General features: G+C 35.8%; 1 long non-coding RNA gene across 2 annotated transcripts; it reads left to right on the top strand.

Annotated features, from left to right (window-relative positions):
* Positions 1-10235: 10235 nt before the first annotated feature.
* Positions 10236-12707, top strand: LOC145109730 (uncharacterized). 2 transcript variants are annotated; one of them, XR_013709177.1, is made up of 3 exons: positions 10236-10664; positions 11519-11587; positions 12523-12707. It is a non-coding gene; the product is annotated as an uncharacterized LOC145109730 (long non-coding RNA). The 2 variants fall into 2 exon arrangements; XR_013709178.1 differs by having other exon boundaries at positions 10236-10660.
* Positions 12708-26050: the final 13343 nt, after the last annotated feature.

A 26050-nucleotide genomic window follows, 5' to 3' on the forward strand; every position in this document is an offset into this window, starting at 1 on the left:
CATTTTTGTATATTGATTGTCTATTTGTTTTTGACAAGGAATTTAATTTATTTTTAATGGCATTTTTATATATAATATATCTCCTCTTGCTTATTGTTTTGGCGAGGGAATCTTCAAATTTTCTAAGAATTTATGAATATGAAATAGTCATTATTGTACTTTTCTTGACAATCACACCATTATTGAGAGATTACATGATCCGTGGTCCATGCATCCGAAGACATAAACTAAGGTGGTTTTTGTTTTTCTAAAAAAGCACTTCTAACCATTTATTTATGTGCCGCGCAACACTTGACATTTCGCAGCTGTTTGTTTTTCAGAAGACTTATGACTTAAAAACTATTGTGCGTGTGTTGCGTGGCGCATCATTTGACCATCTGATTCAAACTCTTTCATACCTTAGTTTAACTTATTGCAGCAGTCTGCAGAGATTAAAAAACAAACTTTTTATTACATGTTGCAGCCGTTTGGTCCACATCTTCTGCTACAGAGGGTTGCAGAGGTGGTCCGCAGACTTTAAACATTTTCGCTTCGAAAAAACAAACGACACCTAAGTGTTGATTTTATTATTTGCTTAAACACATATTCATTATTATATTTCTAAATCCATATATTGCACCTTTATGAATCTTACTAGATTTTTCTAAGATAATATCGTTTAACTGTTATTTTTAATGCATGTTGATTTAAATATCGAAAAACTTAAAACATGAAAATTGTAATCATTTTCGGTTTAAATTAGATCATTCAGATAAATTATGAATTTTATATGATTTTCTTAAAACAATGTCCTTTGTTCTTTTGAAAACGTATATTTTTATTGTTAAAACCTGGAAATTCTTAACATGTTGGTTATGTATATTGGAAAATCCAAAACATGAAAATTCAAGATTTATGTGTTATCTTTCCACAATAACTTGAATGGAATCAATCTGATATCGTATGGATTTATAAAAATTTATAAAACAGTATCACAATTGTTTGTGTTTTCAACAAAAATATATACAAATTTCTTGTCTGCAAATTTAGAATCAAATAATATATTTTTGAATGAAAGAAATCCAATAAAAAGGATAGCATTCAAAACTAAAAAAAAAACAGTTACATGATAGTGCTTTTTGGGTTTTGTAACCAACCAACCCAATTTATAGAGGATCTACGTCTATTATTAGACCAAAAAATGACTGGAACACAATAGAATCAAATAACAAGAGATTCTTTAAAACATGAGTTCCAAACAAAGAATCATTACGGAATCGCCATATGTTACTTGAAAGATGCCTTCAAGAACCTTCTTAACTTCCTTCTTTAAACAAATTGAAGCAAACCAAGATAAGCAATCAGCATAAGACGTCAACAACGAGATCGTGAAATCCCAATACCTAAACACCTGCAAGATCAATGACATGGCTATAGAATACGAAAAGTACAAGTGAGAAACAGACTCCACACCATTATCACATAAATGACACATGATAGAGGGAATCTCCATATCCTTCCTAGACAAATTAGTACGAGTGAGAAGGCTATCAATCACCAATATATCTCCGGACAAATTAGAATCAAATAATGTTTTATTATTTGAAGAGGTATTTCCATATAATCCAATAATAATGGATCAAGTACATCAAAACAATGCATAGAGTTTGTTGATGAATACTAATACATTCAAGAGTAAGTTGAAAAACCTAATTTAATTTTGGAATAATGTGTTTGATAAATAGTTAGAGGTTTTCTCAAAAGATCATTATGTATTTAGCTCTAAGAACTAAAAGTGACCCCATCAGTGGAACTAAGTGAGCTTCCAACAAGAAAGCCATCACTATGGTTCATTGGATTTTCAATTAGAAATAAAATTTCATGGCACATTTGAAAGTACACGGTTGAATTATAAATATGTTCATTATTTTGATTTGCATGTCCTTATTTTAAGAATAAAAGTCGTAAGAATGATATATGAAAAAACGAAACAAAAAAAATGGTTTTGGTTTTAATAAAAACCAAATCATTCTCACCTCTAATAATTAAAATATAAGTTCCAAAATCAAATATTATGCTGTATTATGAAATGAACATGTTTTATTTACAAAAAATATGTATTTTGAAATATTTTTATAAAAATGGTTTTTTAAAAAACTATTAAAGATACCAGTGGTTTTTCTGAAAAAATAAAATAAAAATAAACAATAGTTTTAATAGAAACTAGATTATGACCCGTATTAAATGCGGGGAACATAAATTAAATACATATCACATAAATAGGCGGCTTTATCTTAGGTTGAATTTTAATAAAAAAAATGTTAGTTAGATTCATTTTTAGAGTTTTTGAACAAAACTTATTAGATAAAAATATTTAATATTTATATTACAGCAATTTGGTTTTTAATACTGTAATTTTTAACATAAATGATCTATGTGATCTTTGTTTTATCACAACATAATGCGACTTTTTGATTAAACATGTTGTGTAGAAGCTTTACGAATTGACTTTGTTCCGTGTGCCAACCCCCATGGAGGCTCATATGGCCCTTTTCATATTGTCCATGTAAAACCAAAAACAACAATAAGTTGTTACATGTACCAACAACATTAAATTCTATAAAGAAATTCAATAACCATTACAAATAAAGTGAATTGTCATAACCATAAACATCAAATTCAGACATTGTAATTTGGTCGATTTTTGAAGTATTTTTTCCTTATAAAAATTAAAATATGATTTTTCAGGCTACACCCAATCACATATACATATCTTCCGATCAAATAAATTATTAGAAAAAAAAACATGTTATGAACAAAAATATAATATTAGTATCATAATTTGCTAAAGGTTAGCACTAATAAATAATAATGAACTTTCATAAATCTTGCATTTTGGTTACTACATCCAACTAACAAATGATATTCGGTTTAGAGGATTGATTCAAGAAGTGCATCCATGACTTCTTGTAGCTGAATTTTGGGAAATGTTAAGCCCTATTGAGATATGAGGGAATGGTTTTGAGGCTACAGTTGGTTTCTATAGGGCAATACAAATTCAGAATCGTTAGCACATATCTTTCCTACCCGCTTCAATTATCAAATTTTGATCAAACTTGTCAAAATCAAATTATAAAAAAAACAGATATGTAACCTATCAATCAAACAACATATTTTTCATTGAAATAAATATCATAAATCTACAATTTACACTTTATATATTATTCTTGAATTATATATTACCTTTTCATCTTTAATGGCCACTAACACCTCTTTCTGCCTTATTGTTGTGACACGCATCTATATCGAAAATAAGAGAAAGAACTATAGAGAAGAATGTTGATAGGGTGATACTTCATTGAAAACGCAGCAAAATTCTTCATAAAGTCGCTAGGATTCTTCTATAGACCGCTAGAAGGTTTATATAATGACAATCGGTGTGGCATCCATGAGAACGCACCAGTTAAAATAACAGTTTTGATTAATGTAAGTGAAAAAATCATTTAGAATGCTTACCAGTTGTGATAGTTTCCTCTTAGATGTGAACATTAACATTCTTGTAGAGAAATGACACTTCAAATGAACCCTACATAGCCAAATCAACAACAAACGTAAGTTACACCACACCAGTAAAGTCTTGTACTATAATGATGATTTTGAAACTAAAACCATTCATATAAACAAATTCAATAATATAAAATTAGAAAACCAAATCGAAGATTATAATAATATGTATAAAAGAGTTAATGAAAACCTTGGAACAACAGATACGTCTTTGTTCATGCAAGTTGAATTATAACAATAAAAAAACTTCTTTATCCTGTTTTTGGTCCGTTCTACTAGCTTTGTCATTATGCATTAAAACGACTTTTATGACTTTCTCTTGACAAACATAGGTCAACACATTAAAAAATCGATATAAAAATTTTGTTTCTGTAACTAAATGAATGAAACTAATATGCTTAAAGTAGATTGATTAATTTTTTTCATGACCTCTCAACAATAACACAGTAATAACAAATAATAAGAACATAGTAAATACAAGAAATTGAAGAAGAATAAGGAGAACAGAGTAAAGTAAGAGCTTCGAAAAAAGAATTGGAGAAGAAGATTGCTCAAGAAGAACACTGTAAATCATAGGACTCAATCCAAAATCGTAAGAATAACCACTTCAGTGTAATCATATATATATGTTGTTTTTGAATAAGGAAATCATTATCTTCTAAAAAAAATGGGATCCTAAGATATAATCTTGGAGATTTTCGGCTATTCATTTGGAGAAAAAGAAAGATATCAGCTATATTAATTCAAAACTTCAAATTAATTGACTTTCTTATTTAATCAGTTTTAAAATTCAAACAATTATCTCAAATTGATTCATTTTATATGAGATATACTGGGAGATAAATTATGAATAATATTGACTTTAATTTTGACTTTTAAATATTTTGCTGATTTAATGGGATTAGATTAGATTTTATAGGTTAATAACATAATTATTGATATGCTTGTTTAATGAGTTTTTAAAAAAAATAATAAATAAAAAATATAATATAAACGGGTTTGAATTTGGAAATCAAAACTTATAAATAAGGGAGTTAAAATATGAACAATATTAATTACAGAAACTGATATAATGTATATAAATAGAATGATATGTTTCAATTGATAAAATAATTATTGAATTTAAAGATTCTATAATTATTACAGATTCTATAATTAAATGTAATTATGTTTGAATTTTATTTGCGGAAGATGATGTCAGCAATTTGATCTAAGGGTGAAAAACATATGATTAAAACACAATCAATGACTCTGGTTGCTTCATTGATGAATTAAAGGTTCTCTTTTAATAATATTTAGAGATAGTGAACATATAATGAGTTTTAATTTTTTTTTAAATGCCCGAAAATTAGATATTTTCGTTGTTCTTCCAAAATTAATTTTGTGAATATCCCTAATTTAAACTATTTTAAGTAAATACTTTAATGCAAATATATCCAAAAGATTGTTATACTTTTTCCTTTTAATCCCTCTCCATATTAGAAGATATATGCATGTTTATAACATTTGAAAGATTCTTATTGGATTAGAGAGGTAACTTTTTAACAATTTGTTTGTAAAATTCACTTTACTTTTGGATAAGACCATTGTGCAATTCAAGATTGACGGGGTTTAAAGTTACATGATTGACAAGTTTAACCGGGTATTTTTATTTTTTTCTTAAATTGTAAAACTACTTTTAATTCCATGACTTCAACCTTTAACCTAAAAAAACAATATCTACGGCACCGTTCTAATTTTGAAAAGATTAGATAAGTGGTAACAAGTTACGGGGTTTGAGAAGTCGCAGCCTCTTGCCCATTAATACAGGCCCATGAAGTTAAATATTGGGCTTGCGTACTTCATCAGGAAAAGGCCGAACAAGATTCAATATAAACTTATAGACGTAGAAATATTTATGCGAAAATAGATTTAAATGTAATGCATTGTATTGTAAGGCCGAACAAGATACAATATAAACTTATAGACGTATAAATATTTATACGAAAATAGATTTAAATGTAATGCATTGTATTGTATTTGATATTAGGTGTGAGACTCATGTATTATATGAGTTTATTTAAAAGAAAAAATAAATATAAAATTATAAACATTTGAAGTTTGACTTTATAAAAAAAATAGAAAAATATTAAATTATTAAAATTAAAGTGTTTTTTCTTTTTTAAATTTAAACAAATAATTTAGATAAATAAATAAAGTAAACTAATGAGGCTTTAATTTAGTAATTTTGAAATTAAAAAGAAAATCAATTAATGTAATTAATATGCATTTATTATTACGTTTAAATATTATATGAAATTTAATAAAATAAAAAATTCATATAATGATATGTGGAAAAAAATAAAATGAAAATAATAAGAAAAAGTCATATATCATAATGCATTAAAAGAAGACAAGTGACAAAATTATTTTCATTTATTAGGGATAATTTAACTTAAGAATAGAAACACATGACAATTTTAGTGCGCAAACAAATCGGTTCATTATTTCAAATCAGTTTGAAAATCGAAACAAATCCAAAAATGAAAGCAAAAACCTTTTCGTCGATTTAAACCGATTTGAGGATTTTACACATGAAATCGGTTTGAAAACCAGTTTTCAAACCTATAAAAACTAATTTCATGTAGTAAAAAAGTATTGTTTTCATCAATTATCTCTTCAACTTGTTGTTTATATATATACAAGGTTTTAGAGATTTCCTAACACCAGTTTTCACCTTTGTACTATCTCGGATGTTAGCAAAATATTTTTCTAAAAATTAAAAGTTGAAAAATATCATTTTGAACCTCCTAAATGGTCTCGAATTCCTGAAAAATACCTTAGCTAATGGCATAGCCATCAATTTTACATATTAGCCTGTTTCTGGCCAACCATTAAAGTTTCGTTAAATTCCGACACCGGAAACAAGTTTTGTAAAATACAAACAACTAGTGAAAAAATATCTTTTTTCAAACCAATCCTAACTCGTTCCTATAAGTTTGGATATTTTTGCTTGGAAACTGATTTGAAACCGATCCTGTTTATACTTTTGTAGCCCAAAACTGATCCATTTTTGAAAAAAAAATAGCCACCTCGACAAGATATAGTTAGAATGGTTTTGATTTTTTTTTTTTTTTTTTTTGTAGAAATAGTCAGCCATAAATATAAAAGAAACCCTCTAGCAAGAAACTAGATCAAATAACCTATTACAAAGAGTTGAAATGTAGCAAATTAACCCAACTTAAAAGACATTTCATATTTCTATTAGAATAACATAAAAAAGAAAACTCCCTAATAAAATAAAAAATTCTGCTTTTCTTCAATTGACCGGCTCCAAACAACAAATCATTCCTATATCTCCAAATTACCATATCGAAGCGCGCACAAATGCATCAATAATAACTTTCTTATTCTTGTAGTTCATGACCATATTATCGATTAAAGAAAACAACCCTTGCACCAAATCAAATCCTAATTGTTGAATATCTTCATTCCAAGTTTTAGTTGTCACTTCACATTTATGAAAAATGATCTAATTAGTTCACTTCCAACAAGAAAACAAGACACAAAATGAAAGGAACATCAATTCCTCTAGAGATTAACTATAGTAGGAATTTTATCCAAAAAAACTCACTATATCAAAATATCGACCTTTATAGGAATAAAGGAAATCCACCTTGTAATCCTTCCCAATGTCGGTAAGATAACATCATTAATCCATATTTTCGTATTGCAAACCGTGAAGTAACCATTATCAGAAATATTCCACCACCACCTATCCTTCTAAATCGATAAAGAAACATCTCCAAGGTTATTCATCAAAACCGTGAGTTGTCTAAGTTCTTCACATTCACGGATATAATGATGTCATTGTCAATTCCATTTATCCTCCATCCTTCCATCAACAATTGAACAATCTCTGTTCAAATCAAACTCATATAATCTAGGAAATGTATTCAACGGTCTTTGTTTACCAAACCAAATATCCTTCCAAAATTTAGTATCCCTACCCTTTCCAAATTTCTTTCGCAAAACCGAGTCCATCAAGACCCCATTGAGTATAAAGTCAAGAAATTGAAGCTACAATCTGATACCACATAACCACTCTCAAATTTTGATTCTTATCGTGAACCCCATGCAATGACTTCACCACCTTGACCCAAAGCATGTCATCATAATATCCTTCGAAAATTTAGTATCCCTACCATTTCCAATTTTCTTTTGCAAAGTCGACTCCATCAAGACCGCTTGAGTATAAAGTTGAGAAATTGAAGCTACAATATGATACCAAGGGCCCGCTCCCAAATTTCGATTCCCACTTTTTGCTGTAACCCACCGTGAACCCCATGCAACGCCTTCACCACCTTGACCCAAAGCATGTCATCATAATTTAAGAACCTTCACCTCTATTTTTATAGTAATGCAAAGTTAAGAGATACCAAATTTCGAATTTCTAAACCTCCATGATTTTTAGAAGAAAGAACGGACTCCCACTTAATCCAAGTTACTTCTCGATTTTGTCCATCACCTCCCTAAAAAAATTTGGTACGCATAGCTTCTAGATACTTTTCCACTGTAACTGACATTAAAAAGAGAGACATAATATAGATCACTAACGAACCCAAAACTGATTTTAAAAGTGTAACCCTTCATCCAATCGAAAGCGTTGTCACCTTCCATGTAGAAAGTTTCATTTGGAACCTTCTTATAATTGAATTCCAACCAACCACTCTCGTCATATTTTGATCCACATGAAGACCAAGATTAAAAAAATAAAAAAACTATTTATAGAATAAAATAAAAAAGAGCAAAATATGGGAAGATCAACATATACCCATTTGACTTGTTATACACCCTATTTGACTTGCTATACACCCTTGCGACATGTCTTGCTATCTATATATATTTGTATTCTTCTTTGTTGTCAAAAGTTTCTACAAAAACTTAAAAATTTCAACTTTGTTCCTTTTTCATTTCATGGTGTTTTAAAAGAATAAATAAATGAACTTGTTGAGATTTGGTTAGTGTATTTCTATATTTTTTAAATTATATATGTAACAACCCAAAAAAAAAACAGTAACACAATTTTTTATTTTCAGATCCAATAGTTTCATTCATCAATTAACTCAAAAACCGTCACCAATTATAGTATCAAAATATCAGAGCACAAATATCCAAAAGTGCGGAAATAATAAGGGGAGGATGTTGTGACATCACGACGGGCCATTTCCTTTCGAACCGGAAGTACTTGAAACCATAAACATAAAATGTAAGCATAAGGCTTAGTGAGCTTCCCCAAAGTATCACGTACAAAACACATACACACACACACACACACACACACATATATATATATATATATATATATATATATATATATATATATATATATATATATATATAACAACACGTGGCTATGTCAGGTCCGTATCAACCCCATATGACAGCAGGTAGTTGTGTTGGGTCCGTATTAACCTCATGTTCGTATCAACCCATATGACAGCAAGTAGCTGTGTTGGGTCCGTATCAACCTATATGATAGCAAGTAGCCATGTCAGGTCCGTATCAACCCCCGAGTCCATAATGACTCGGAGCCCAGATTGGCTATATATATATATATATATATATATATATATATATATATATATATATATATATATATATCATTTAATCATATTAGCCATAGTCACATAATCATATACATCCAACACATACAAATCAATGGTTTCGATTCATTTGGCTCTCACGCTCAATGTAAATTCTCATATCTTTATTGTTAATGTAATGAGCCTATCATCTATTCTCTTGTCATATTTCAAAATAAAATCAAAATATAAAAAGGAATCACTAATCCAAGACCAAAATATTCGGAGGACTCTTCTAACCAAACAAAAAATATGTAATTGTCAGCAAAGTTGTTTACTTTTTTTTTTAATTCAAGAAGTTTTTCTTACTTTATACACAATACATAGGTTATCGATTCAACATTGGCTAAAAAAGGGGATAAAATCCCCAATTAAGTAGTTCAAATCATTTTATCGATATGAGTGTTCTATATTGATAAAATCTTTATTTTTAAACCATCTCTATACTAACATTAACATAGTGGTCGAAAGAGTACCATGCTGCGTCTGGACTTCAAACAATATAGCTTTAACCATGTGAACGGTCCCACATTATTAGTTGATAGAGAATCAAAATAGATTTTCCAATAAATTACAAAATGCTACAACAGCTCCTCACACTAAACATATCTAAACAAACCTAGTTAGCAAATAAGGTAACATTCCAAAATTAAGGGTCCTAATGTAACATTTCGTTTAAAAATAAAAAAAATAAAATAAAACAAGTAATTAAATAAATAAGGATAATAATAATAAATAAATAAATAATAAGCCCTAAAATCCCGAGATGTATTTTATATTCTATTTTATTTAGCCCTAAATCCTTAGTAATTTATCAGTGTTAGTGATAAGGAGTTAAATGATATAAATTCCAGGATTTGGGGTCTATATTGTAACATTAGCACTTGAAGTGTAAAGGATTTTGTGAAGCATGGGCTGTTTGGTAATTAATGGGCTTAATTTGAAAAGAAAGGGGGATGAAGGGACTGAAAGTGTTAAAATGAAAAAAGTTAAATTGGAGGAGGCTGGGCTAAAACCCTTCACCCCCTCCCCCGTGTTTCCTTATTTAACATCGTTACACCTAAAAACTCTAACCCTAAATGACTCCAGCCGCCACCCTTATACCCCCTCACCTCCAGCCGCCGCTCCCTCCACCGTCGAGATCGTAAACCACCGAGTCGTACCGTCGTGTCTATTAGGGAGGTCGGAAGACGATGTCCGGAGTTGTTGCCACCGCAGACTCTCGCCGGTAAAGGCACACCCCTTCCCACCCTCTTCGCTCTTCTTTTTCTTCATCCCGTCGAGAAGCCATCGCCTTGCTTCTGTCGTTGCTGTCATTTCCGACGAGAAATTGGAGAAGCCGAGTAGGAGAATCAAAGCAAGAAGTGGCGAGGTGTTTCTGTTGCATTCGTTTCACCAGAAAGGACGTGTTTTTCTGTGGCATCTTCCCCTTCTTCCGTGCGTGGAACCGACGACAACCATATAGCTGCCGCCGCTCACCACTGTTGTTAAGTGTGGGTGTGTGGAATGTGTGTGTGTGTGTGTGTTAGTTTCAGCCGATTGTGTGGCGTAATTAGGTGTTATGGGTATTGTAGGGCGTGTTTGTGCCTTGCTCAGCCAGAAAAACCAGAGGAAACCCACCACCACCACCACCACCACCGTGAGGTGGTGGCTACCGCCGTTCTACCACTACCAGCCGCCACTTCGGGTGGTTGTTGACTTAACGCTACGTGTAAACCGAGAGGCCTTGGATGGTGTTTGGACCAAAAAATTTTAACTTCCACCCTTGAAATGGTGGTTGCCGCCACCTGCCGCCATGGACCACCGCTGACCACCACTGCCCGAGGTGGCAGTGGGTGGTGCCCGATTTATTAAAAAATATATATTTATTTAATTAGCTAATCCTCTAACTTTAGGAGTTGGAAACCTTAATTAGGGTTTAGAAAACCCTAATGACAAGAATCCCTAGTTTTTGGAGTTGGTCGGGACTCGCGTTAAAGCTGTTAATTAAACTTTAAATAATACTTAATGATGCCCCTAAAATTAACTTAATATAATATTGGACTTAATGGATTAAGTCCTTAAGGGGTTAAGTGTGGAACACTAACCCTAGTTATTATTTTTTGTGAAAACCCTAGAATCGGGGAGCTCTATTTAGACAATGACCGGGCACGTATTTGGGCTGTTGATTGGATTATTATTTCACCCGAGGATGACTAAGTCAAACCTTAATCAGACGTACCCTTAGGTGATTAAGTCCTTAATGGGTTAAGTGTTATTACTTAACCCTAATCGTCATTTCATGTGAGGTGGTCACTGTTGCATGTGACTATGACATGTGATCGGATATTGACTCAAGAATCTTCTTGTAGGTGATTGGAAGTGAGTTGAAGCTGGTAAAGCTCTTCGTTGCTATAGTGGTTACCTACACGGATATCGAGGTGAGTTTCGCCTCACTGTATCCGTGGGTCGAAGGCACCAATGCCGACCCACTTGTTTCGGTTATTTGATAATAGTATAGGGATACCTTAAGGATATGTTAGACCTGTGTTCTAGTATCAGGTATGCTGGTATGTTGTAGGGACCTACTAGATTTGTATTCTGATATCGAATATGCTGCTATGTTGTAGTCATCTGTTAGATCTGTCTCCTGGTATTAAGTATGTTGCTTTGCTATAATAATCTATAGGATTGTATGTATATGTTCTTGCTAGTTATCATCTATGGAGTGCCCTTAGGGATTGTCTATGATCATGAAGGATAGCCTGAGAATTCTTGGTCTAGACTCTCTTGCATGTTCCTTGTTTTGTTGTGACTCTAGAGTAGGACCATTTGTTCGGGTGGCTATCTCACCTCTGTTTACTTATGGTTACACATTCTATGGGGGTTTGCTGGTAGCGGGACTGTATGCTGTGAGAGGACTAGTAGGCGGTAGTGAGTCTTCTCATTATACCAATGGGTTGAAGGCACCAATGTCGGCCCATTACTTCATATGTGGTCTTAATAGTTGATATGCAATAGTGTTTGCTAGTTCGCATGTAATGACTTATGTGAAGACCATGGGGGGAGCCCATGGCACTTAGTTATTAGACCATGGGGGAGCCCATGGCATTCCAGGTAAAGACCATAGGTGGAGCCCATGGCACATGGTTATTATACCATGAGGGGATCCCATGGCATACCGGTTTAAGACCATGGAGGGAGTCCATGACAAATTATATATATATATATATATATATATATATATATATATATATATATATATATATATATATATATATATATATGTTGCATGGTATTATGTGGTTATATGGTTTGTGATATTTTTGGGAAAACTCACTAAGTTTTATGCTTATCCAGTTGTCTATTGTTTCAGGTATTATTGATGTCTATGGGAAGGCGAAGGCGGGACTGTATATACGCATCAGCATCAATGAGGATTTCGTGTTTTCTATAAAACTCTTATTTAAAATAAAAATGTAATTTGGAATAAACGTTTTCTTAATAACGGATTTATAAATTGCAAAGTTTTACCTTAATAAAAATGAAAATTTTTGGTTGTGTAAATGGGACGTTACACCTAAGCATACTCTCATTGGGGTAAATGACCATCTTGCCCCTTCATGACTAGGACCCACCCCTAAAGTCAAACCAAGTCAAAAGGTCAACCCACACAGTTAAATCCATCGGAACAAACCCTAATATCGGGTCTCATATCGTGACCAACCCTTTGTCACATTGTGAGAGTTCACCAGGTCCGATTCTAGCAACTCGCTCAAGACTCAGCCAAATCAGTCGCGGGTTTTTTTACTGGAAAGACCTCACAACATGAGCATCACCATGTGAAGTTGTGAGTTTCAAATACTCAACTATCTATGGGCTTTTTCGTTGTCACGTCGTGAGACCTTATGTCTCACGTCGTGACTTCATTCCGAAGCCAAAAATTAAGGTTTTAAGTCCTTAATCCATTAAGCCATCAAACCCAATTTTTCCAGAAGCTTAAGGGTGCCCTAAAGGTCTATAAAAATGTTTGCTTTGTGGACATGCATGCACTATGCATGTCCCAATCCATTCTAGGTCAAAAAGTGGGGAAATATGCATCAAACTCTCATGCATGACTCTTATACCTCACCAACTTCCGGATCTGGACAATATAATGTCCAAGGAACCCTTAGAATCCATAAAGTTACTTACTTTATGGGTTTACTCCACTCAATCTTGAATAAACATGACGAAAAGGGTCAAAAACCTATATCTATCCATAATATGAAATAAAGTGTGAACCTTTATCACTTACAAAGGTCCAACAACAAAAAGAGATGATGATGATGATACTACTTTGCAAACTCCACCACTGGGACACTTCTTTTCCTCTTCTTCTCTTCTTCTTCTAGCTAGAAAATGCACCAAAATGGCTAAGGATCTCAAGGAGGGTTGTGATTAGGGTTTCTAGAGGATTAGAGAGTGAAGGAGGTTGAGGGTGGACAAACCTAGCCCTCTCCTTCCATTAAATACTGAAAAATTAGGGTTTTGATCATCAGACCGCTCTCACGTCGTGAGCAACAAGGGATCATGTCGTGAGACTCAAGGAATACGAGTCAACAATTCAACCCTGGCTCACGACGTGAGAGGCATTGCTCACGTCGTGACTTCATCCAAAGGCTAAAGGAAAACCTCAAAATCATGTACCTTAAAATTGAATGTTACAACTCTCCCCCACGTGAATCTGACTTCGCCCTTGAAGTCCTATGCCTCGAACAGATCAGTGATAATGCTCGCTCATCTCGGTATCAGGTTCCCAAGTCCATTCAGAACCTTTCTGGTGCTACCACTGCACCTTCACTATAATCACCTCTTTGTTGCACAAGGTCTTCGTCTTTCGTTCGAGAATCGCAATTGGCCTATCTACATAAGTCAGGCACTCATCGACTTGAATATCATCCAAGGGAATCACCGCAGGTTCATCGGCTAGACACTTTTGTAACAAAGAGATGTGGAAAATGTTATGGATCTGAGTGAGCTCATCAGGAAAGTCCAATCGGTACGCTACCTTGCCCATCTGAGCAATAATCCTGAAGGGACCAATAAACCGGGGGCCTAGCTTGGTCCGCTTCCGAAACCAGATGAAACATTTTCATGGTGACACCTTCAGAAGCACCAAGTCCCCCACCTAAAACTCTAGATTCGAACGTCGCCGGTCATCATAAGTCTTCTGTAGACTTTGTGCGACTTGCAACCTGTCGCGCACCTGTTGAATCTGTTGGATTAGGTGTCTAAGCTCATAACTATAATTGGTATGTACTTGACCCAAGAGCAACATGGTCCATTTCGGGTTGCCTTCATCAGGACAATTTGACAGGATGGATATTTGAGAAAGAGGTTATTTGTGATTTATTAATATATTATAATTATAATATATTTGTTAGAACAAAGTTCTATTAGGATCGTTAGATTCTATGCAAGCAAACAGTTAAGAATGTAATCAAGAACACAAGAATGGCTTTGAATATGTCGTATGATTAATACTTCAACACCTCAGAAGAGCTCGATTAAGAACTTCGACTGCAGAGGCGTTTAGGGTTACAGAACAATGAACGTAATAATCAACCTGGTCTAATGCATACATGCATGCATATTTATAGTATAACCCTATCAGATAAACACGGATGGACAGGCCCAATCCGGATACAAAACAAAAAGCCCAAGACGCAACACAATTAGACTCAACAATCTCCCCCTTTGCGTCAATGGGACCGAAAGCTCACTTCGGTTGAGCTGCAGAAGTCTTCTTTATTGTTTTGAACACCTTCGGAACGATAGCCAGCAAATGATGACGGAACGTTATGTACCACCGAAGCATGTCAGTAAAATTCTTCTTGTCAGCCTCTGAGTTCTGCTTGCACCGATGTATAATGTTGATGATGTGCTCCAAGCAGTCAGTTGAAAATAAATGTTTATCAACAAGAGCGAACAAAAATTTGTGAGCTTCGCCTTTTGTAAACATCACAGTGAGATATTTTTAATCTATTTAGCCCATCTTCATCTTATTCACATCTCCTGGTTTTGATGTTGGCTTGACGGTCGGTTTCTTGTTCATTACTTTTGCTATCTCTTGATCCATAGCTGTAACCTCATGGATGTAAGAAGCCAACATCCTCTTCAAGTGCTCCAAAATCGGTTCATATTCCCTCGGATTTGTAAGCAGAATATTGAACAATAAAATCCAATCATGAGGGTTTAGATTCGGAAGATCTGCTAGAGATATAATCGACACCGAGTTTGCAGAACCTCGTGTGATTTTGAAATTGACATTTACAAATCTCCCAGCAGACGTAGGTTTCAGTACCTTGACAGTGATTATTTTCTGTGCGCTCCATGTCATGTACTGACGTTGTCCATACTTCAGATAGAAATCAATAAGCTCTCGGTCAACCTTTGGATGAGGAAAAGGAACCTCAGCAGTCGAATCAAAGCAGTGAAACGTGAACGCTTTTCGTGTTATCGGCATATGGAATTGCGAGTCCTTAGAATTATCACAGTCAAACGAAGCAACAGGTTCCAACCAATAAACACTTGGAAACTCTATAGCTTGATTGATAAGTGCCTCTTTAGTCCATAAGGGAAACAAGGCCTTCTTGCAGTTCAAGGCTTCTTCTTCTTCCTTGTTTCTCCTTTCCCTCTCCTCTGCTTCCCTTGCAACCTTCAAGGTTTCATCAAGCTCTTTATCTCTCTTCTTTCGCTTGAGAGCCTCAGCAATAGTTTCATCAGATTCATCATTGCTATCATCATCAACCTTCAAGGTTTCATCAAGCTCTTTATCTCTCTTCTTTCGCTTGAGATCCTCAGCAATAGTTTCTTTCGCTTCAAGATGTAGAATTGCCCCTGTTTCGCCAAAAAAATAAACACAAATCGAACCAACAGCAACCAGAATGTTGGAAAATTAACATTTCGTGCAATAGAGTGACAAAAGATAAAGAAATAAAGCAAATGTGTATTGGATGTGAGTGATGTCTATTAGAAGACATAAAGCAGGTGATTCCGGGCAAGAATCGCTTCCTTCAAAGTCAAGAGAGACTTGAAGTGCTTGTGTAGGTTCCCATGAAATAACGATCAAATGTTTGTAGAGAAACATTGAAAGGCTTTTTTTTAAGTCATAGGCTTAAGGTGGCTTATCTTCAACCGAACGTCGACTCTTAACATAAGACCGAACATTGGAAGAAGTACTTGTGAGACCGATGTGGTCTGTTGAACAAGTAGGTAGGATATATGTTATAGTGACTAAAGAAGATGTAGAAATCTCAAAAACAAAAAGAAACTGGATCTTTATGGGAAGAAAAAGCCTTGGTGTTAGACAAATTCATAAAAGATCACTCAAAAATAAAAATGAGATTTCATTAGGTAACCAGTAAGATCTTGAATATTAAAATTCACCGTTAATTCGTTGTTGGTGTTGGATTGTGGGTTTCACTCAGTACGTGGTATCCGTATCTAAGATCATGAACACAGATTTTGTGCAACCATAAACCTCAGTGGTAAAGACCGAGAGTCTCAAGGGTTACAGTTGGTGAACCGAAAGTAGATGGAGAATATAAGGAGGGTGGTTAAGGAATCGAAAGTACCTTCTGCTATAAAGACGTGACTGAGCAGAAAAACTCTTAACTCATATGAGAAGAGTAAGGTAGCTCTAGACTAAGTGGATCTGAACAGCCTGATTGGGAAGAAACGATAGGTAGAGATCGAATCATTAAGGCCTTGCCCTAAGTCGTAGAGGCTTTGGTCAACATGCAGCAGCATGCTTCTAGGGACCCTTAACTAGTTCTTATTTAAATGATTATACATTCCTTAGCTCCAAACTCTGTTATACTGGTATACTTGGGACCTATGTAAAAGAACAAGCAAACAAACACACCACAAAACCAAACCAAAACAAACAAAAACAAGAAAAATATTTTTAAGGGTTGAGTTTTTCTGAAAAATAATAAAAACAGAAAAAGAAAATATTTTTGGATTTTTGAAGTTTTCTAAAAAAAAATAAAAACAGAAAAAGAAAATATTTTTGGATTTTTGAAGATTTTCTGAAAAATAATAAAAACAGAAAAAGAAAATATTTTTGGATTTTTGAAGATTTTCTGAAAAATAATAAAAACAGAAAAAGAAAATAAAGTTGCTTAAAACACACTTTGAATAAAATTTACAACCGAAACCTTATCTTAAAGGAATGAAGCGAAATAGACCGAGCGGTGGGTTCATTTCGGTTCCTTAAAATTCCAGAGCCGAAATAGACCGAGCGGTCGGTTCATTTCGGTTCTCGAAAATTATGAAGCCGAAATAGACCGAGCGGTCGGTTCATTTCGGTTCCTCAAAATTCCAGAGCCGAAATAGACCGAGCGGTCGGTTCATTTCGGTTCCCGAAAATTATGGAGCCGAAATAGACCGAGCGTTCGCTCCATTTCGCTTGTCTAATTTTTAGGTGTTGAATTAAGGATTCGGTACCGACTCTGCTTCCATCATTCCCAAGCCTTGCAGAATTTTATTGAAACTCGCTTCAGGTAAGGCTTTAGTGAATATGTCGGCCAATTGATCAGAGGATCGAACAAAATGCACTTCCACGTTCCCATATTCTACGTGATCCTTGATGAAATGATATCTAAGTGCAATGTGCTTAGTTTTTGAGTGTTGTACTGGATTGTGACATATCCTTATTGCACTTTCTGAGTCACAATAGAGAGGAATCTTCTTCATACTTAGCCCGTAATCTCTTAGTTGACTTTGAATCCAAATGACTTGAGATGTACAAGATGCTGCAACAATATACTCAGCTTCGGCTGTTGAAAGTGACACGCAGGTTTGCTTCTTGGACTGCCAGCTAACCAGTTTCCCGTCAAGAAATTGGCATCCACCTGTAGTGCTCTTTCGGTCCAGACCACATCCTCCAAGACCAGCATCAGAAAAGGCTTGAATGAAGAAACCAGATCTAGCAGGATACCAGAGACCGAGAGATGAGGTTCGCTTCAGGTAACGGAAAATATTTTTCACCGCCACCATGTGAGGTTCTCTTGGATTAGCTTGAAACCTAGCACAATAGCAAACAGAAAACATAATGTCTGGTCTACTAGCTGTTAGATACATAAGGGACCCTATCATTTGTCGATAAAGTGTTATATCAACAACAGGTTTTTCCAGAGAAGGTGTTAACTTGGTGCCAAACGCCATAGGAACCTTTACTTTTGAGTCTCCTGTCATGCCAAATTTTGTTAGCAGGGTCTTTGTGTACGCCTCCTGGTTGATAAAGATACCTTCTGGTCCCTGTCTAATATTCAAACCAAGGAAAAAATTAATCGGACCCATTGCGCTCATTTCAAATTTAGTCTCCATCAACTTCCTGAATTCAGCTGTTAAGCTAGGATTCGTGGAGCCGAAGATGATGTCATCGACATAAATTTGAACTATCATTAGATGTTCGCCTTCTTTCTTTCGGAAGAAGGTTGGGTCGACCGAACCTTGCTTAAATTTCGACATTTTCAGAAAGCGAGTTAAAGTTTCATACCAGGCTCTCGGTGCTTGCTTCAAACCATATACCACTTTATCCAGCACATAGCAATGATCAGGGAATTTCTCATTCACAAACCCGGGAGGTTGCTCAACATACACTGTTTCTTCTAGTTCCCCATTCAAGAAAGCGCATTTGACATCCATTTGGAAAACTTCAAAGTTTTTATGAGCAGCATATGCCAGGAAGATTCTCACTGATTCCAACCTAGCTACTGGAGCGAAGGTTTCCTCATAATCTATCCCTTCCTCTTGGCAATAACCTTTCACCACCAACCGAGCCTTGTTGCGAATGACATTACCTTCTTTATCTAATTTATTTCTGAAGACCCATTTTAAGCCCACCACTGAAGCATCCTTTGGGGTAGGAATCAGCCTCCAAACACGGTTGCGTTCAAACTCATGGAGCTCATCTTGCATTGCTTGAACCCAGTCAGAATGATCAACTGCAGCATTAACTGTTTTCGGCTCGACCTTGGATATGAATGAATTAAACATACATAATTCAACTTTAGAGAACAATGCAGTTTGTTTCGCTTTCAACTGTGAGCGAGTGAGTACTTTTTCAGATGATTCTCCAATAATTTGAGCTTTGGGATGGTCCTTGGTCCATTTGACTAACAGAGGATAATTTGGGTCATATGCTGGATCCAATTCAACATTCACTTCCTCTTCAAGTTCTGATTGATCACCCTCGCCTTCGTCAGTTGCATTCTCTTTCTCCCCCTCGACTGGCGAAGTGTAACCTGTGGCATCATCAGAATTTACATTCTCTGTGGGAGTAGGATTCTCCCCCTTGATTGGACAACTATTGAGTGGGTTTGGAGCAATATGTTCACCCTCGCTTGGACCTTTAGGAGTTGGGGATAGAATAGGACTCTCCCCCTCGAAAGACATTTCGGTTGTCTTTGGTACTGAAGAACTCTCCCCCTTGAATATTGAGCCATTGATGGAAGAGTCAGTTGAGGATTGAACACCTATAGTTTTAGGAGGTTCACTTTCCATTTCTTTGGCAGCTTCATCTATGATCTTCTTGAGGTTATCAATTTTGTTATCTGCTGCTTTTGCCTCTGAGTGTGCCGCTTTCTCTGGTTCATCAAATAACCAAATGTACTCTTCAAACAGGTTGGATATTGGAACCGAGACCTGTCCAGATTCAGGAAATATTTCACTTAAGTCATTTGCACTCCTTTGCACTTTCTTCATATAATTATCGTCAAAGGTGACGTAATATGTTTCTTCAATTCGTTTGGAGCGTTTTTTCAACACTCTGTAAGCTTTAGAAGAGAGTGAATATCCTAGAAAAATTCCTTCATCTGCTTTGACGTCAAACTTGTTTCGGTTCTCCTTTGAATTAAAGATGAAGCACCTTGAACCGAACACATGGAAAAATTTGACGTTCGGCTTCCGATTGTTTATTATCTCATATGGAGTGATCGAGAATCTCTTGTTGAGCAAAGATCGGTTCTGAGTGTAGCACGCGGCTGCAACTGCATCAGCCCAGAAGTATAACGGAAGAGAAGCGAAACTGAGCATGGTTCTGGCTGCTTCACACAAAGAACGGTTTCGTATTTCAACAATCCCATTCTGTTGTGGTGTATAAGGAGCTGAAAAATTGTGAGTTATCCCCTTGTCAGCCAGAAAGTCCTCAAAATCGTTATTCTTGAATTCCAGACCGTTGTCACTTCTGATATTCCTCACCGTCTTTCTGAGCTGCACTTCCACTTGTTTGATAAATGTCTTCAACTTGGGAGTTGCATCTGATTTCTGTTTAAGAAAGAAAACCCAGGTGAAGCGTGAAAAATCATCTACAATCACAAGTATGTACTTACTACCACCGATGCTCTCGATAGCCGAAGGTCTACATAAGTCAATGTGCAATAGTTCAAGAGCTTCAACAATCTTTGTATTAATTCGTGTAGGGTGGCTCTTTCTGCTTTGTTTGCCCATCTCACACGCTGCACACAGATGTTCCTTGTCAAACTTGAGAAGAGGGAGGCCTCAAACGTGATCACCAAGCACCAACTTATTAATGTCTTTGAAGTTCAGGTACGATAGTCGTCGATGCCACAACCAGCTTTCATCAGTGTTCGCCTTTGACAGCAGACATATTGATGGTTTTCCTCGTATTGGGTTGAGATTTAAAGGATACATTTCTCCTTTCCGTTCAGACTTTAGCAGAACCTTTTTCGTTTGCTTTTCTATTATCTCAAACCCCTCATCATCAAATGATACTTTCAGACCTGTTCCCACAACTAATTGTGACACGCTGATGAGGTTATGCTGCAATCCTTCCACATACGCCACTTTTCGAATCGAGAAATCTCCATTGGTAATCATACCATATCCCTTGATTGTTCCATAGGAGTTATTTCCATACTTTACACACCCACCATCTTTTAGGGACCGAAACTCCCTCAGCTCTTCCTTCATCCCTGTCATGTGACGCGAGCAGCCACTGTCTATATACCATTCATCATCGAACTGCTCGTCACTGATTACCTGCAAATTTAAGCAGATTTAGGAACCCAAAGTTTCTTGGGTCCTGGTGAGTCTTTCACAGAAAAAGGAATTACAGTAGAAATATCAACCAAATATGTTCTTTTTACGAGAGTGGTTTGATCTTTTCTTTTAATGGTGTACACCTTGATTTTAGTTTTATCTTGTTTCGGTTTTGGTGTATAAGTTTGTGTGTTGTTAAATGGTTTAGGAATATTCCTTTTAATCCTAGGGTTAGCTGACTTTTTCTTATTATTGAACTCAGAATCAAGCTTTCCCTTGCCTTTGATATCCTTCATTGAAGTTAATTTTCTTTGGGAGTTAGAAGGACCGAAACTAGACTTAGGACCGAGACTCGACTTTCGGTTCTGAGTGCTGTTGTTGGGACCGAAAGTAGGCTTTTGGTTGTTAGCCTTGGCGGTTGGACCGAAACTTGTCTTTCGGTTCGGTGCGCTAGTTTGGGAGCCGAAAGTAGACTTTCGGTTCTGAGATTAGGAATAGTAGGAATTTGGGCTGAAGTTTTCTTTTCCTTTCAGTTTTACCTTTCCTCTATCCGTTGATTCTTTCTTAGGAGGTACGTAGTTGGGATTTTGGGATTCCCAGTGACGTTTTCGCTCATTCAGATTTTTTGTGTATCTTTGATTTCTTAAGCGTTTCTGTTCAGCTAACTCCTTCTGTGATTTGTGGATATTGAAGCTGGCCTTTGGCTTCTCCTTTTGACTTTCGGTTGTATTTGCTGGAACAGTTGCTTCTGTCATCGGTTCTTCAGGGATTTCTTTAGTTCCACTTGTGCTTGATTTGTCAAAACTTGAGGGTTTGTTGATGGGTTCAACAACATATCTTCCTTTAACCCTCCATGAAGTTTGCTCAGATAAGCCTACGGTTTTGTCTGCGTTGTCAATAGGGGCAGACCAGAAATAATCGTCACATCCTTCAGCATTGTCTTTGTCAACCAAGATCTTTAATTCTGCCGTTTGTTTAGCAGTGACCCCTGTAACTGCATATACCTGATTCGGCACAGTTTGAACCTTTTGATAGACCATAGCTTTTTCCTTGAGTTTCTGTGGCTTTTCTTTCGACAAGCGAGTGAATTCAACCGAATTTTCAGAAATAAGGGGTTTCTCATTCTCGGTTTCACTCTTCATGAACTCAGAGCAATCAACTTCATCTTCGACTGAGATTTCGCTCATCTCACTTTCCTCATCAAATTCAGACGTATTTTCTAAGTTCATTTTATTTTCTGAAATCAATTTTGCGTTAGACGAGTCAAATGATTTAATAGATTCGGACTTTATTTTTAACCTATCATTTTCATCTAAAAGATCTTTGAGCATACATTTATGTTCCTTAGAGTCAATGAAGGTTTCTATCTTGTCCAGTCCGATTTTGTAATGAATTGACGTTTCTTATGAGGACACTACTGATTCACATTCTGCTATGACCTCATCCTCCTTAAATTCGAGGAAAGGTAACATCATCTTATGAATCTTCTTTCCTATCTCACAACTTAAATGCAATTGAGCAATATTAAAGTATAAACGCTTAGCAATTAAACAAAAAACATTCCTTTGTTTTAAAAACTTTAAATTGTCTCTTTGTAAATAAATACTCTCATCCCTAGCCCTAATTAACTCCGCCTCCTTCAGCTCAATCCACATCCTTCTCTCCTCACTTTTTGAAGACACCCTGCTGAGTTGGTCAGTTAGGTTAGAATTTGCTAAGCGAGTTTGCATGAGACTACCACTTAAGTTAGAAAATTTAAATTTTAATTCATTTAATTCTTCTTCGTAATCTTTTATTGGAACTTTAAGTGATTCAAGGATGGATTGTACCTTTTTGATCAACCGATCGTAGTCGTTGATCTTCTCACTCACAGGCTTGGCCGCAAAACACTTGTCCTCAGTCAGGTTCGGTTCCTCATTTTCACTTTCGGTTGATGAACTAGCAGTGACAATTAAACACTTTCCAGCCGAACCTACTTCCTTTGCCACATAAGCCTTTCCATGAGTGGACTTTCTCACCTCTTCATCTTCAGAATCGGTTGACCAAACTTCGACGCCACCGAACTCATCTTCACCTGCATTCTCCTGCACAATCAGGGCATTCATAGAGCTGTTAGTTGCCTTCTTTTTCTTGATCTCTTCCAACTTGCGCATGTAGTACGTCTCATCATCTTCACCATCTCTTTTCTCAGCCATTTTCCTTAGCATGCAGTCTTTGGCAAAGTGGTTCTTGCCGTGACAGTAGTTGCAGTCGAACCCAGAGTCTCCTACAAGTTTTCTCTCCTTCTTGTCTTCATCCTTTTGAGAAGAGACTTTCGCTTCGTCCTTCACCTTCTCAGAACTGTAACTTCCCTGCCAGTTTCGGTTCTTGTTGACAGGAAATTTTCTTCTTGCAAACTTCTTTGGATTGGTGACCATCATAGCATACTCCTCGCTTGTAAGGTCACATTCAGACATATCAGACTCTTCTTCTTCTTCTGCAATGCTTTTTGCTTTTGAGACAAGGGCCAGCGATCCCACACCCGAAACTACTTTCGCTTCTTTGGTTACTACACTTTCATGGGACTTAAGTATTCCCACAAGTTTCGCCAGTGAGTAAGGTTTAAACTGTTCATGCGCTTTCACGGTTGAAACCACAGCCATCCATTCTGGTCTCAGACCGTTCATGAAGGTCACCTTCTGCTTGATCAACTTTCTTTCTATTCCATGCTTGATCATCTTACTTAGGAGATGATTGAACCGATCGAAGGTTTGTATGAGTTTTTCTTCTGGTTTTTGTTCGAAAACTCCAAATTCTGACATCAGCAAGGTTTGAATAGAGTGTTCCAGATCTTCATCAGTTGAATAAAGTTCTTTCAACCTATCCTAGATTTCTTTGGCCGTCGTGCATGATCCAACCAATCGAAAAGTGTCAGATTGCAAGGTGAATCTGATCATTCTCATGGCCTTCACGTTACACAGCAACTTGTCTTTCTCATCCTGTGGCATCTTCTCTACATCCGCCACCAGCTTGTTATATTCCTTTTGGGACTTAACTGTCGTGTTCGTTCCTGAATGAACAAACGGCCCAAGTGTGATAGCTTCCCAGATGAGATAGCCTTTATCTTCAGATCCAACCACGTAGTCTTCAAAGTGATGCGCCCATACTTCATAGTCTTGAGTGTAGAGAATGGGTATCCTTGTTGTTGATCCAATGTTGTTTGAGATGTTGATGGGATTTGTTTGCGAATCTTCGTGAGACATGGTGAGCTGCTAGAATCAAACCTGTAAACTTGATATTAGGGTTTTATCTGAAACAGAGTTGTCGTCGATACGAAGAAGGCGGCTTCTATTTATACGATAAAAGCGGAAACCCTAAAGAATTCTGAATACAGAAGGAATGTGTATTGATCACACAGTCTCCTGCTCTGATACCAATTGTTAGAACAAAGTTCTATTAGGATCGTTAGATTCTATGCAAGCAAACAGTTAAGAATGTAATCAAGAACACAAGAATGGCTTTGAATATGTCGTATGATTAATACTTCAACACCTCAGAAGAGCTCGATTAAGAACTTCGACTGCAGAGGCGTTTAGGGTTACAGAACAATGAACGTAATAATCAACATGGTCTAATGCATACATGCATGCATATTTATAGTATAACCCTATCAGATAAACACGGATGGACAGGCCCAATCCGGATACAAAACAAAAAGCCCAAGACGCAACACAATTAGACTCAACAATATTAATTTTACAAGATGAAACCCTAGGAATTCCAAACTATAAATAAAACTCCTAAGCTTGCAAAATCGGGCACTAGTACTCCAAGGTGTAAACCTAGCCGTTTTTGGAGCTCCCAACCTCTCTCTCATTATTCTCCATTTGTTCATGGTGTTTGTGACTTGTTTGAGGCATCACACTTGGGGTGCTAAGCTCTTAAAGGCCAAGTTTTACAAGCTACAACAAAGAGGTAATCTTCCAACTAGTTTTTATGTTGTATATCTTCATTTGTATGCTAGTTATAGGTTTCATGCTTTTGGATGATTTTTGTTGCATGTATAATTAGAGAAAACTTAGATCCAAGGCATTAGAGTTGTATGTGCACCATATGATGTTATAGTACATAAAACCCAACAGTGGTATCAGATCCATGGGTAGTTTTCTGTTATATAGATGCATTTGTTAATTTTCAAAGCTGAAAAAAATTGAAAAGCTGCTTTCTACCAGCATGAACTCGACGAGTTCACTATGGAACTCGACGAGTTGGACAGTCTGTTGCCAAAATTTTTGAGTTTTTGGCCTGTTTTGGATTAGGAATCATTACCACAAACTGTTTTGGTTCATAAAATTTGATTTTATTGATTTGGTAATGATTATCCCCATCCAATAACATGATGTCACACACCCAAACCAGAATGGCGGAAACATTCGGGGGCGGAGGACGTCATGTACAGTATCATAACAATGCACAATAGTAAAACAAGCAACAACATCATCCATTGCATTAACAATATAATTTAATACAAGTGAGTTCTAAATGTATTTGTAAGACACCAAAAATATATATATCAAAATAAAAGACGATTCTTGAACATGCTCCGTCTTCTCAAAAACCTAGTCCAGTGTACATGTCTACTGGTGACCTGAGAATACAAGTTATATTGAAAGAGTAGATCAACATTAAAGCTGGTGAGTTCATAAGTATTTTAGTGTCAAATGTTTGTATAAGTTTGAAGAAAATGTTTGTAAGTGTTTGATGTAAAGTTTGTATACTTCCTAGAAATTCCTATATTTTCTACTAAAATGGAGAGTAGTCTTCTACCAAGACCCGACTGTTTTGTATGTTTGTTCTTTTGTAAAAGTGAGTGT

This window comes from Lactuca virosa, chromosome 4 (genome assembly GCF_052849685.1).
Source record: "Lactuca virosa cultivar CGN04683 chromosome 4, Lactuca_virosa_CGN04683_v6, whole genome shotgun sequence".
NCBI classification, from domain to species: domain Eukaryota; kingdom Viridiplantae; phylum Streptophyta; class Magnoliopsida; order Asterales; family Asteraceae; genus Lactuca; species Lactuca virosa.